Here is a 13,487-nt window from a genome sequence, read left to right on the forward strand (position 1 = left end):
TAGGGATTGGGTACCACCGGGTACCTAGCCTGGACTACTTCATTCAACCCCCGTAAGTCTTGCACCAGCCTATATGTCCCATCCGGCTTCCTCACAGGGAGTATTGGAGTATTGAAAGGGGACATACATTTCTCCAGTAGTCCATCTGTGATTAATCTTTCTATCACAGGTTGCAACCCCTCCCGTCCTTCCATAGCAATCGGGTACTGTTTCCTTCTTACCGGGCCTCTTCCTGGTAACATGGTGATTTGGAGAGGTTTGATGTTTAGACCCCCTCTGTTCCCCTCTCGGTACCAGACTTCCGGGTCTATTTGTTGATCATCTTCTTCGGTGAGGGCGAACAACCTTACCACCCTTTCCCCGTTACTTGGTACCGTTCCGATCCCTAGTTTGACCTGCAAGTCTCTTCCTAACAAATTAAACCCCTCCGATGGCAGTAGAAGGAGGTCTCGTTTAGTAGTTCTGTTTTCATACCCAATTTCCACGTCCTCCACCACTGGGACTTGTAATTTCTGTCCTCCAATTCCAGATACCCCCATAACTGTTCTTCCTGCTCGGGTGCCGGGGGGTATTTGGATTATACTTGATCTTTCGGCTCCCGAGTCCACCATAAATGTGATCTCCGATCCTTGGGGCCCTACTTTCAAGTTTACCAGGGGTTCCTGTCCATAGTCCTTTTGCCCCAAGGGTAGGAACCCCCGACCTCCCTAATCTTCCTCCATCAGGGCATACGACCGCACCTCCCGCTTGTAGCGGGGGCACTCCCGTTTAAAATGTCCCTCTTCATTACAGTAGTAATATCTGAGTATCCTCTTTGTTTCCCTGTCGCGGTCTCGTGTTCCTCCACTCTTCCTTTGTTCCGGCCATGGTTCTCTTTTCCTCTGCTCTTGCCACGACTCTCCCCTTTCCTGTTCCTGCCACGGCTCTCCCTTTTCCCTTCTTCCAGCTGTCATTTGTTGCACCGTCTGCATCATTATCTTTGTTGCCTTCTTTTGCTTCTCATCGTCCCTTCTCACAAACACCTTTTGCGCCTCCCGTAGTAGTTCACTTAGAGATTTACTATCCCAATCATCCATTTTCTCTAACTTCTTTCGTATGTCCGGCCAGGCTTTTGATACAAACTCTACCCGTATGAGTTGTTGCCCCACATCCGTCTCAGGGTCCACCCCAGCGAACTGCTGCAAGTTCTTCCTAATTCTGTCTAGGAAGTCCGTAGGGGTTTCCTCCGGGTTTTGATGATTCCCAAAGGCCTTGGTAAAATTGTGCCCCTTCGGGGCTGCCTGCCTTATTCCTTTTATCCAATATTCCCGCATATCTCTCATGTTGCGCCGTCCTTCCTCCGTGTTCTTATTCCACTCGGGGTCGGTGAGGGGAAACGTCTGCTCCCCTTCTTCTCCCCCCTCTTTCTCCCAGACCAAGAGCGCAGCTTGTCGTATCATCTGGCGTTCCTGGCTAGAGAACAATGTTTTCATGATGGAACACATCTCTTCCCACGTGTAAATATTCGGACCCAGGAACTGATCTAATTGTTCAGCCAGGCCCATGGGGTCCTCTAGTAGACCCTTCATCTCCCTCCTGAAATTCCGTACTTCAGTACTCGTCAAGGGAACGTTCACATATCCCGTCCCTCCTTCCTCGCCCCCCATGGGCACTTCCCGGAGTGGATTCATTCTTGCAATCGAGGTAGGGTTTTGTCTGTGACCCCTTCCAGCTTGAGATCTAGTCTGTACCCCTGAGGCAGCTTGTGATTCCTCCCCGTTTTCTTCCCCTTCCCCTGAATCGTCGTCACCCGAAGGAACATTTTGTGGGGCAGACGGGGTCACGTAGGGCGGTGGTAAGTGATCTAAAGGTTCCCATTCTTTCTCCCCTTTCGAGTCTTCGTTAGTTACCTGCATTTTGCAAGATATTGTGACCGGTAGCCAACAAAGGGCATAATCACTTTCTTCCAGAATAACATTAGGTTTCGAATTGACATATAAAATGAGAGCTTGCCGGACCCAGTCTTCGTCAGTACCGAATCTAGGCCACCACACTGAGTCGCCCTGAATAGGTTTCTGGGACCACGTTTGACAGTATTTTACCATCTTCCTTCTAGATTTTCCTTTTCTCCTACCCTGATTCCAATTATTTAACATTCTTCCTAACGGACTATCGTCAGGTACCCCGGGGTATGTGTCATTGTCCCTGTTTAAGCCTACCCTTCCCTTAATCGCCTTTTATCCCTTATTTCCCATTGCCGAGGACTTCGTATTTCTCGTATTATCCCGTGATAATCTATCACTATGTAGCCAATTCCCGGACCTTCAGTCCCGTGATCGCCCAGGTTCCTTTGCAGGCACCCCCGGTCTTTGGATTCCTGTGTCCTACGTCTCTGTGACACAGATCACAGGCACCCCGTAGGTACACGTTCCTCCTCAAACACGGTCTCTGCAAAATCCCTCACAGGCGAGCCCCGGCCTCTAGATTCCTGAGTCCCACGTCTCTGTAGAAAAATCCACAGGCACCCCGTAGGTCCCCAGGCGTCAGGAAACACGGTCCCCGCAAGTTTTTTCTTACCTGGGTTCGGTGCACCGAAATTACTCGATCGTTAACCGTCCCCACTGCCTCGGCCACACCTCTCCTTTGTTTTCCTGAGCCTCCCGGATATCACTCGCTCAAGCTGCGCAGGGCGACAAGCAAGGAATCAGGGACTGCCGAACTCGGCAGGGTGCACCTTCTCCGATGTCCTTCCTCAGCTCCCCCCGCGGCCGGAGTGTTGATCGGACGAGCCCCCAAGTTTGTTAGATGCGTAAATCGCTTCTTAATAATCGCTCTAGACAAATTCAGGAAAACAAAGTTTTATTAGCAAGTCTGCAGAGTTGGGCACCCTTCTGAGAAAAAGGCGCACCGAGGCTTACAAAGTTTCTCATTATATACAGCACAAGTCCCTCCCCTCTTTGGCTCTAAAGAGCCACGAGGTTCACATTCTAAACCGTCAGTATTTTTCCATTTTGCACCCATGTCACAAAGTCTGCAACAGATGTCTCCAGAGTTGTTTTTTTTTTCTACGCTGTAGTCTTATCAGTCAAGGACTTATTCTTCGCTGTCTGTGTTAGTGGTCTTATCAATCTGTAGCAGATGTCTCTCGAGTTGTTTTTCTATCCTATATTCTTATCAGTCAAGGACTTGTTTTTTACTCTGCTCACAAAATGTCAGCATTTGCACAATTTAAATTATCCCACTTTTGAGTATACAAAATGTTCTTACAAAAGCACGGTGGCACAGTGGTTAGCACTGATGCCTCACAACACCAGAGACCCGGGTTCAATTCCCGCCTCGGGCGACTGTCTGTGTGGAGTTTGCACGTTCTCCCCGTGTCTGCGTGGGTTTGCTCCGGTTTCCTCCCACAGTCCAAAGATGTTCAGGTCAGGTGAATTGGCCATGCTAAATTGCCCGTAGTGTTAGGTAAGGGGTAAATGTATGGGTACGTTGCGCTTCGGCGGGGCGGTGTGGACTTGTTGGGCCGAAGGGCCTGTTTCCACACTGTAAGTAATCTAATCTAAAAAAAAAGAAGCATGTCTTGTCTTTTATTATGGAGAAGCCTGTTGGGTCAGGCACATCTTAATTGTTTGAACCGAAAACGCCTCTCACAAAAGGTTGAGAGAGAAATGGGTCAAGTGCATGCAATCGCAGCTGGATCAGCTGCAGCTTCTCACGTTGACAAATTTCGTCTGGAGAACCGTACCTTCAACGATCGCTCACTGTTCTTCTGGATACTCACAGACCTTTGGAGTCAGGGTTATGTGCTGCTGCTTAACTGCTACGAACCTTGTGCCAAATGCATTTGAATTGTAATCTATCAGTGGGGTTCTTTCTGCTCCCGAACGACGCAGTTGCTTTGGTGTCAGCAACAGCTCAGAAGTCAATTGCACGTTTTGCTCAATGATTCATGTTGCTTATGCAATCTTCGTTTGACAGCATATTTAGCAAGTTATCAGGCCTTCCCGCAGAGTTTGTCCGCGACAGGTCAGCTGCTAAAATGATTGCTTCAGACAGCATGCTACATCATCCTACATTTGAAAATGGAAAAGCTGCAAACGTTTACAGGCTGAACACTCGCTCACTATTTCGCCTGGCGCGTCAGAGGCTGGGAGCTGATCTTCCGGAGGTTTTTCAATCATGAGGGGAATGAATCGGGTAAATAGACAAGTTCCTTTCGCTCAGGTGGGGCAGTTCAGAACTAGAGGGTATCAATCTGGTGTGGGAGGGTGAGAATTCGAAAGGCAGTGAGGGGCAACGGCTGCACGCAGAGGGTGGTGCGTTTCTGGAATAAGTTACCAGACGAGCTGGTGATGGATGGTATAATTCCAATACTGTTAAGGAATCTGGGCGTGTACTTGAATAGGAAAGGTTTAGAGAGAAATGGGTCAAGTGCATGCAATCGCGGCTGGATCAGTTGAGGATATCTGTTCGGAATGGGCGAGTGCGACCGAAGACTGTGTTTTCAGTGCTGTCCATATCTAATGGCTCTATGGTAGTGCAGGTGAAATGATAAAAAAGATAAATTAAAAAAAAGTAAAATTGTCTGAAGTTGTTGAATTCAAACAACTTCAGGTAATTTTATTTCAATTATTTTATTTAACTTTTTTAGTTGTGTTTTTTTTCACTGTTCTGTACCTCTTATTTCTTGACTGTCTCTCTTTCTCTCGCTCCCCACTCTCTCAATACCTTTTTCCTCTCCTCTTCCCGCTTTGCTACCCTTCTCCCCTGTTTTCCATTTTGTCTCTGCTTCACCCATCCCTCACATATTTTGTCACATCGCTCTGGCTTCAGCCTGGGTCATTCACGTCTCTTAATCTCCCTTTAATCTCTCCATGCACTGTCATTATCACCTTTGCATCTGGAGCCTTGACTCACCTTCTCTCAGCGTGGTATAAATAGATCCATAATACTCCCCCTTTGTTTTTATCTTTATCTTTAATCAGTTAGACACGAAACGTCAGCTCTTTTCTCTCCTTACAGATGGTGCCAGACCTGCTGAGATTTTCCAGCATTTTCACGTTTGGTTTCAGATTCCAGCATCCGCAGTAATTTGCTTTTATTAATGGCTCTATGATATTGCTGGTGATATGATAACTCCAGTGTCGATGCATGAGAGGTGAGCAAGCGAAGGAATTCCCTCTGGAAGTCGTGTGACAAGTATTAACAGAGATCCAGGAATATAACATGAACGAATCTTTGATTTGAAGAGAAGGCTGAACTCTGGTTCTCCTCCGAGACTGTGCCAGGTCTGCCTAATACTGCACATATTTCATGTTTTGCATTTGTTGGTGAAAACAACTGAGACTGGTTGATTTGCTACAGACAACATCCACCAGTCATCACGGGTACGGCGATCAAGTCGTGCGTCTCTCCCTGTCAAATGTTATATTGCGCAGATGACGCTTCCGGCTTTGTAGGGCACGTTGTTTGGAAACACAGTAACCACACAAGCGCTACATGTGGTCAGTGTGGGGATCGAACCCACGACCTTGGCGTTATTAGCACCACGCTCTAACCAGTGATGTGCTTAGAATTAATCTCCTCATTGAGGAAATCACATTGGAATTAACTCAGAGATTATTACCTCAAATGATTTCTGCAACAAAGGTGTTATTCATAGAATCCCTATAGTGTAGAAACAGGCCATTTCACCCATCGACTCCACACTGATATGATGAAAACCATCCCATGCAAACCCTCATCCCCCCAAGCACAATCTCTGCACACCTGACATTTTCCATGAGTAATCCAGTTAACCTGCACAATTTGGGACTGCGGGAGCAAACTGGAGTACCCGATGGGATTACTTGCAGGGACAGGGCGAATGTGCAAACTCCACACAGATAGTGACCGAGACTGAAATTGAACCCATATATCTAGTGCTGGGAGGAAGCAGTGCTAACCACTTAGCTACCTATGTGGGCAATACAGCCTGCCTGCACAATTCAACCCTCAAAACGTGGCATAACAGAAGGGAGCGTCCATACATCTCCAAACCTGTCATTGAGCAACAGGAGGAGGACATTGAGATCTTGAGCCGTTTGGTCAGGAATAGGCGCAGGGCATGCAATCCATCGAGTTTATAATGTAGCAACACTAGGAGGACATTCAGCCCATCGAGTGAGTAAAGCAGGAACAGAATGAGTCCAATCAGCCACTCATGCCTCTTAAACAGCAATTGGAGCCGATCTTTTACAGCCTCGTTCCTGCCACAACGAATTGTGAAAGGGACTGTCGAAGTTATGGAAATGGAACAACTTCAAATAACCAACTTCACTCGGGAATGGAAAGGTATGAGTAAACGATTGGGACTGAAGGCAAGTTGTTTATTTCAGTTATGAAGAAATTAACAAGAGACTTTCAAAGTCAAAGCACAATCCATCACAGTCGACATGGTTTTATTACGGGTAAATCTTGTTTGAATGATTTATTTATTTTTTTTAAAAATGCGACAAACAAGGTGAACAAAGGGGATCCGAATGATGTATTATATCTGGACTTTCAGAAGGCAATGCATAAAGTGCCTGACAAAGGATTCATATAAAATACAAGAGCACATGGTGTTAGGAAAATTTATTTGCTTGGAGAAAATATTGGCTTACCAATAAAAAACCATGACATGGAAGTGCTGGCTTTGGACTGAGTTGGACAAGGTCAAACATCACACGGCACCAGGTTATCGTCCAACGGGTTTAGTTAAAAACACAAGCTTCCATAGCGCTGCTTATTCATCAGGTGTTAGAGAGAGAAGATCTTAGAAACAGAATTTATGAGGAAAGATCAAAAGGTTGTGCAACTCATGTGTATGAATTGAACACATCGAAATGGTTCCTAAATCTTTAATCAGTTAGAATCGAGATTAAGGTTTTGATTGTTTAATATGCAAAGCAGAGAATTTATTTCAAGTCATTGCCTGGAGACACCTTCAGGTATTATCGATGTAATGGAGGTGAACCCTCCAGTCAGGCAATGTATTTTACAGTGAGGTCTTGTTTGGAGTGTGTCTGTGTCTTCACGTGGAGTCAGTCTGGGTTTATGTCCAAAGTAGGAGTTTATAAAATACCGCATTGACTGACTGTATACAAATTATATATTTTTTGACAAAATATAATGCATCTTCAAATACAAATCGGCAAATGCAAATTCAGCTCAAATGTGTGTGTGTGTGTGCGTGTGTTTGCATTCAAGCAGATGTGTGTGTTTGACAGCGAGGTGGAGTGTCTACGTGAGGGGGTGAGAGACAGGGTATGCCTGCGTGTGAGAGAGGGGGGAGTGTATTTGAGTGGTGGGAGGGGAGGGAGAGAGTGCATGGGTGTATTTAAGGGGTAGAGCGAGAGAATGCATGTGTCCATGTTAACACACAGACAGATTTGATAGATCCACTTCCCCACACACACTCTCACCATGGTTTCAGAGCTTCCCCTCTCTGCAGCCTCTGCTCCATTTGTTGTTCATGTTACAGACCCAGATGCTGTCAATACACTCCCGTTCCTCCATCCAGAGTTGGGTCACCAACTCCTCAGGTCTCCCTGAATGTCTGAGGCAGCTCACAGCACAACCTCCAGTGAACCATCCGCAATACCTCCACTAACCTTTCAGTAAGAGGAGTCAGTCAGAAGCCCCACAGCTACAAGTTAGACGCCTGGTCCTTTACAATAATACCCAAGGGGCTTCCTCATGTTACTGACCACACGGTCATCTGAGAGGGACCAACAGTCTTTCAGTGGACAGGCACAGACCAACTTTCAAAGGCATGTCTCAAAGCTGCTGGATCCCACTACACAACATGGAACAACAGCCCCCCACATACCATTTCATTGTTTCTGAGCTTCACAATACCAACACTCGATACATTCGGGAGCCACAAAGCAACACCAGGGAAAGGCACAGGAAAACAAACAATGAATTAACTGATAACATGTTGTGAAAAAATGGATAAGGAGACAGGGAAGTGAGACAATGGTGGGTCCAATTACAAGAATGGAAACATTCATTATAGCCAGATGATTGCAGAATTATTGCCAGATTAGTTGAAATGGTTAGTTACATCAAATTCTGAATCTGCCTCACAGAACTATCCCAGACACCATAAACTGGAGCAAGGTACCAGCCAGAATGGAGAGCTGTGCCGACCATGCAAGTGGACTACTCTATAAACTCGAATACATGCCCCGCATGGGGAGCCTTGCAAATCTTTGCCAGTATATTACGACTATACGTGCACTGCATTTCAGACTTGCACAGGAAGATTTGCAACCCATGCAGTGAATGACAAATGTATGGTTCTGTATCTCCACTGCACCAGTATAAGGCGAGAGATTTTGTGTGTGTGTTCGTGTGTGCGCGTGTGTGTGTGTGCGTGCGCGCGTGTGTATATGTGTGTGTGTGTATTGGCGACAGTAGATATGGCATTTGTTGTTTGAGAGAGAACAGACATGGAGTAAATCAGATTAAATGTGAACAACTGACAGGAGTTTGTGTAATTAACAGAGGGAGACTGAGAACAGTGTCATAGACAGAGGTGACGTCGATGTTGTGAATATTAAAGGAAAGGCATTGCCAGAACCAAAAACAATATAAATCAATCCGTACAGGAATGATGGGATTTTGGTCTGCATTTAAATGCAAGCCATGGAGTATCAGACTCAAATTTGCTTTGGCAAGTTTGAAGCTGGGAGAGTCAGCAGCAGGTTATTGGCTTCATTAAGAGTATTTCATAGCTCAAAGTTAAAATAGCAGCTGGGATGAACCAGTGAAGTATATTCTGCAGGTGTTGATAGTTAAAATTAGAAATGGTTAGGATCTGGTGTCTGTAATCAGCTCGTGGCTAAAAGAATCACCATAGATGTGACTCATCTGTTTCAGCCTCAGTTATTGTCCAGGGGTAAGATGGAGTCAGAGGAAGGAAATGGAATTTGTATCCAGAACAGAAGATAGTGACCTCCAAGCTTTCAATATTTAAATAGCAAGGGCAGTGATGCAATAAATCCTGGTTCATAGCTGAAACTGAGTAGGTCACCCCACAAGGCGCAGTCAGAACTACAGACGAAGAGAAAGAATGAAACAAGTTCACTGTTGTTGTTCATGGTGATTTGGAGAGTGAATGTTTACAGAGTAGAGTAATTGAAAACAAGTGTAATACAGTCGCACATGGTTCATGCAAATAATAAATGGACAGCGAAACTTACCAGGGACTCCAACAATAGCCAGGATAGGATAATAAAAATATTGAATAATGTAAAGTGCATATTTGATCCGCGGTGATAATAGCTACCAATAATATGTAGAAAGAATTGAAACATAACCAGATAAACTCCTGTCCATTGTTGGAACATTCCAGTTTAATGTTCTCAGATTCTGATCTCTCTTCCCCTTCTCTCTGGAGCTGGTGATCCCTGTTAGTGCTGTCCGTGTTGCTCCCACTCATACCATGGGATAACATATTGAACAGAGCCCATTTATCATTCAAAGATAGAAACCCTCCAGTGGGATAGTTATAATCAACGGAGACTGACATTAATCACAATCAACAAACAATCACATTCAGTTAACCAATTCCATACATCATGTTACATATCACAATGAAAGGAAAAATCTACTCAGTTTGAATGGAATGGATAAAGTTTGCTGAGGGATCGATTATAAATCTTCCAATCTTTTTAATCTTTCTTCCCTGAATGTGGGAGTATTGCTGGAACACAGCTGGATTGTATATGTTTTGCCCTGTTTCTTTATGGGACTGGGATACAATAACATACCAGCTGCAAAAGATGTCTGGTGGGGAAGATTCTAGATACCTTTCTGTAATGCTGCTCCTAGTTGGAAATGCCCTGTTATCAAGTCCTTGCATAACCTTGAGACATCATTCAGAGCTTTAAAACTGCTGCTCAGAAACTGGGAAAAACAGGAGGCAGTCACTCAACTGCTCGAGCCTGGAACACAGGAACAGGAGGGAGTCACTCAACTGCTCGAGACTGGGACACAGGAACAGGAGGGACTCATTCAACTGCTCGAGACTGGGATACAGGAACAGGAGAGAGTCACTCAACTGCTCGAGATTGGGACACAGGAATAGAAGGCAGTCCCTCAACTGCTCGATACTGGGACTCAGGAACAGGAAGCAGTCACTCAACTGCTCGATATTGGGATACAGGAACAGGAGGCAGTCCCTCACCTGCTCGAGATTGGGACACAAAGACAGGAGGCAGTCACTCAACTGCTCAGGACTGGAACGGGAGAAATCAGAGGGCGAGTGAGGCCCCAGGGTCCTGTTACGCAGGAACACAAGGAGGTGACTCACTCCCCATCAGTATGGGTCACTGGGAGAGAAGGGGAATTGTCTTGTTTCAGACAGAAATATCTGAAAAAGTTGCATGAGCGAGCCATTCAATCCTGCTCCAACATTCTCTAAGACCACGGCTGATCTGATTGTGATTTCCTCATTCCGCTCTCTGCAGCGTCTGCTCCATTCGTTGTTCATGTTGCAGACCCAGATGCCCTAACTGCAGCCCCCATGACCCATCCAGAGTAGGTCACCAAAGTCTCTGGTCTTCCTGAATGTCCCACAGCAGTTTAAAGCACAGTCTCCAGGAAACAGTGCTCAACATTTCCACGAATGTACCAAAATTAGAATTAAGTCAAATGACACTCAACTGCAAGTAGGAAACCTGGTCTGAATCAGTAACAGTTGAGGGGATTCCTCATGTTACTGAGCACACGATCAGCAGCGAGTGATTAACACAGGCATTCAATGGATAGGCACAGAGCAAGTTACAAAGATGTGCCTGAAAACTGCTCGAAACCTACGATTCAAAATGGAGCACAGGAAAGGATACTTGGAAGTCAAAGAAAATGCAAGCTATGCATTTTTCACATTGTTTTTAAGCATCTTAATGTTAGAAACTGATGCTCTCGGGTGAGCAACATTCAAGGTAAGAGGAAGATATGGAACAGTTATTCACATTAAAACTGGACAACTGAAACTGGATGTCAGGATTTAAATACCAACAGTTTTAAATAGCAACAAATGGGAGGGATTTGGGAAATAGACAGAGAGAGAGACTTAGATACAGTGCTATGGGAGGATGTGTTCACAGGTTTCAGAATGCTGAAGTGAAGGCATTTGGATGGCATCTCACAACATAAACTGGTATTTCCGGGAATGAATAATTAATGGGATATTGGAGTGAGGTCAGACAGGGACATGGAGTCTTGGAGATATGCAGCACGGAAACAGATCCTTCAGTCTAACTCGTCCATGTCGATCAGATATCCCAAATTAAACGAGTCCCATTTGCCAACATTTGGCCCATATCATTGTAAACCCTTACTCTTCATGTACCCACTCAAATGTCTTTTAAATGTTGTAAGTATAACAACCTCCTCCATCGGCACTGGCAGCTCATTCCAAACATGCACCAACCTCTGTTGGAAAAAGTTGCTCCTTCGGTCATTTTTAAATCTTACCCCTCTCACCAGAAATCCATGTCCTCTAGGTTTGGGGAAAAGACCTTGGCGATTCACCCTATACGTGCCCATCACGCTCCAGGAAAAATCACCCCAACGTACTCACCCTCTCCCTATTGCTCAAATTCTGGCAACTACCTTGTAAATCTTTTCTGACTCGCTTCAATATTCATAATATCTTTCCGATAGGAGGGAAACGCGAATTGAATGCAATACTGCAAAAGTGGCCCAACTAGGTGCTGTACAGCAGCAACGTGACCTCCCAATTCAAAGCACTAGCCAGTAAAGGCAAGCATACCAAATGCCTTCTTCACTATCCTACCTACCTGCGCTTCTACTTTCAATGAACTATGAACCTGGATTGCAAGGTCTCATGGATCAGGAACACCCCGCAGAACCTTACCATTAAGTGTATACGTCCTTTCCTGATTTGCATTTCCAAAATGCAGCACCTCACATTTATCTAAATTAAACACCATTTGCCACGCCTCAGCCCATCAGCCCATCTGACCAGGATCCCATTTTATTCTGAGGTAAACCTTGCTGTCCACTCAACCATCAAATTTGATGTCATCTGCAAATTTACCAATTATCGCTGCTATGTTCGCATCCAAATGATTTACATAAATCGTGAAAATACTGGACCCAGCACGGATATTTGTAGAACACCACTGGTCACATACCTCCTGTTGGAAAAGCAACCCTTCACCCCACCCTCTGTCTCTTACCTTCGAGTCAATTTTATATCCACGTGGCTAGTTTTCCATGTCTTCCATGTGAACTAAACTTGTTAACCAGTCTGCCATGTGGAAAGGGTCAAATGTTTGACTGAAGTCCATGTCGACAAGGTGCACCTCTCGGCCTCAATGAACCCTCTTAGTCACTTCTTCAAAATAAATCTCCGTCAATTTAGCGAGGCACGATTCCCCATGCTTCAAGTTTTGTGACCTATCCCTTATCAGTCCTTGCCATTCAAAATACATGCAAACCTTGTGCCACATAATCCTCACCAACAATTTGCCCTCCACTGACGTCAGCCTCACCGGCTTTTCCTTACCATCCTTCTTAAATGGCTTTAGTAATTCCAACAAGTTATCAAATCTCCTATCTCCCGGTACCTCACCTGTGGCAATTGACAATACAAATATCCCAGCAAGGGGCCCAACAATCACTTCCCTAGTTCTCGGGTACACCTGATCAGGTCCTGGGGATTTTCCCACCTTTACAGGCTTTACGAAGTCCAGCATCTCCTCCTCTGTAATGCAAACACTTTTCACGATACCACTGTTAAGTTCTCTGGCTTCCATATCCTTCTGCACAGTCAAAATGCTTGTTCAGTGTCGCCTCCATCTCCTGTGGTTTCGCAAATCGGCAGCATTGCTAATCTTTAGATGGCCCAAAACTCTCCGGAGTTACTCTTTTCTCCTAAATGTATGGGTAGAGTACATTTGGATTCTCCTTAACCCTATTTGCCAAAACTATCACATGTCCCCATCATGGCCTCCTTATATCCCGCTTAAGTATGCTACTACTGGCTGTAGACTCACTGGACATTGACTTTAAATCTGGAATTAAGAGGCTAATGATGATGACAAAGACATTTTCGATTTTTGGAAAAAACCCACCTGGTTCGCTGATGTTCTTGAAGTCAGTAAACTGCCACCCTCACCTGTTATTGGTTACACGTGACTCCAGATCGACAATAATGTGTATGACTCTTAACTGCCCTCTAGGCAATTAGTAATCGGCAATAAATGCAGGCCCAACCAGCGATACTCTCATCCCGTGAATGAATACTGAAAACCCTCGATTCCTCCTCTCTCTACCTGAAATATGTTTGCCTCTTATCCATGACCAGACCCTCAATTTCTCCAGTCCTCCAGCATTCCTTACACTTACCAGCCTTACCCTTCACCCTAACAGGGACATACTGTGTCTGGGCTCTTGACATCTCATTTTTGAAGGCATCAATCTTCACAGTTGGCCCGTTATTTGCGAAT

Source organism: Chiloscyllium punctatum, chromosome 14, assembly GCF_047496795.1.
Source record: "Chiloscyllium punctatum isolate Juve2018m chromosome 14, sChiPun1.3, whole genome shotgun sequence".
Taxonomy (NCBI): Eukaryota; Metazoa; Chordata; class Chondrichthyes; order Orectolobiformes; family Hemiscylliidae; genus Chiloscyllium; species Chiloscyllium punctatum.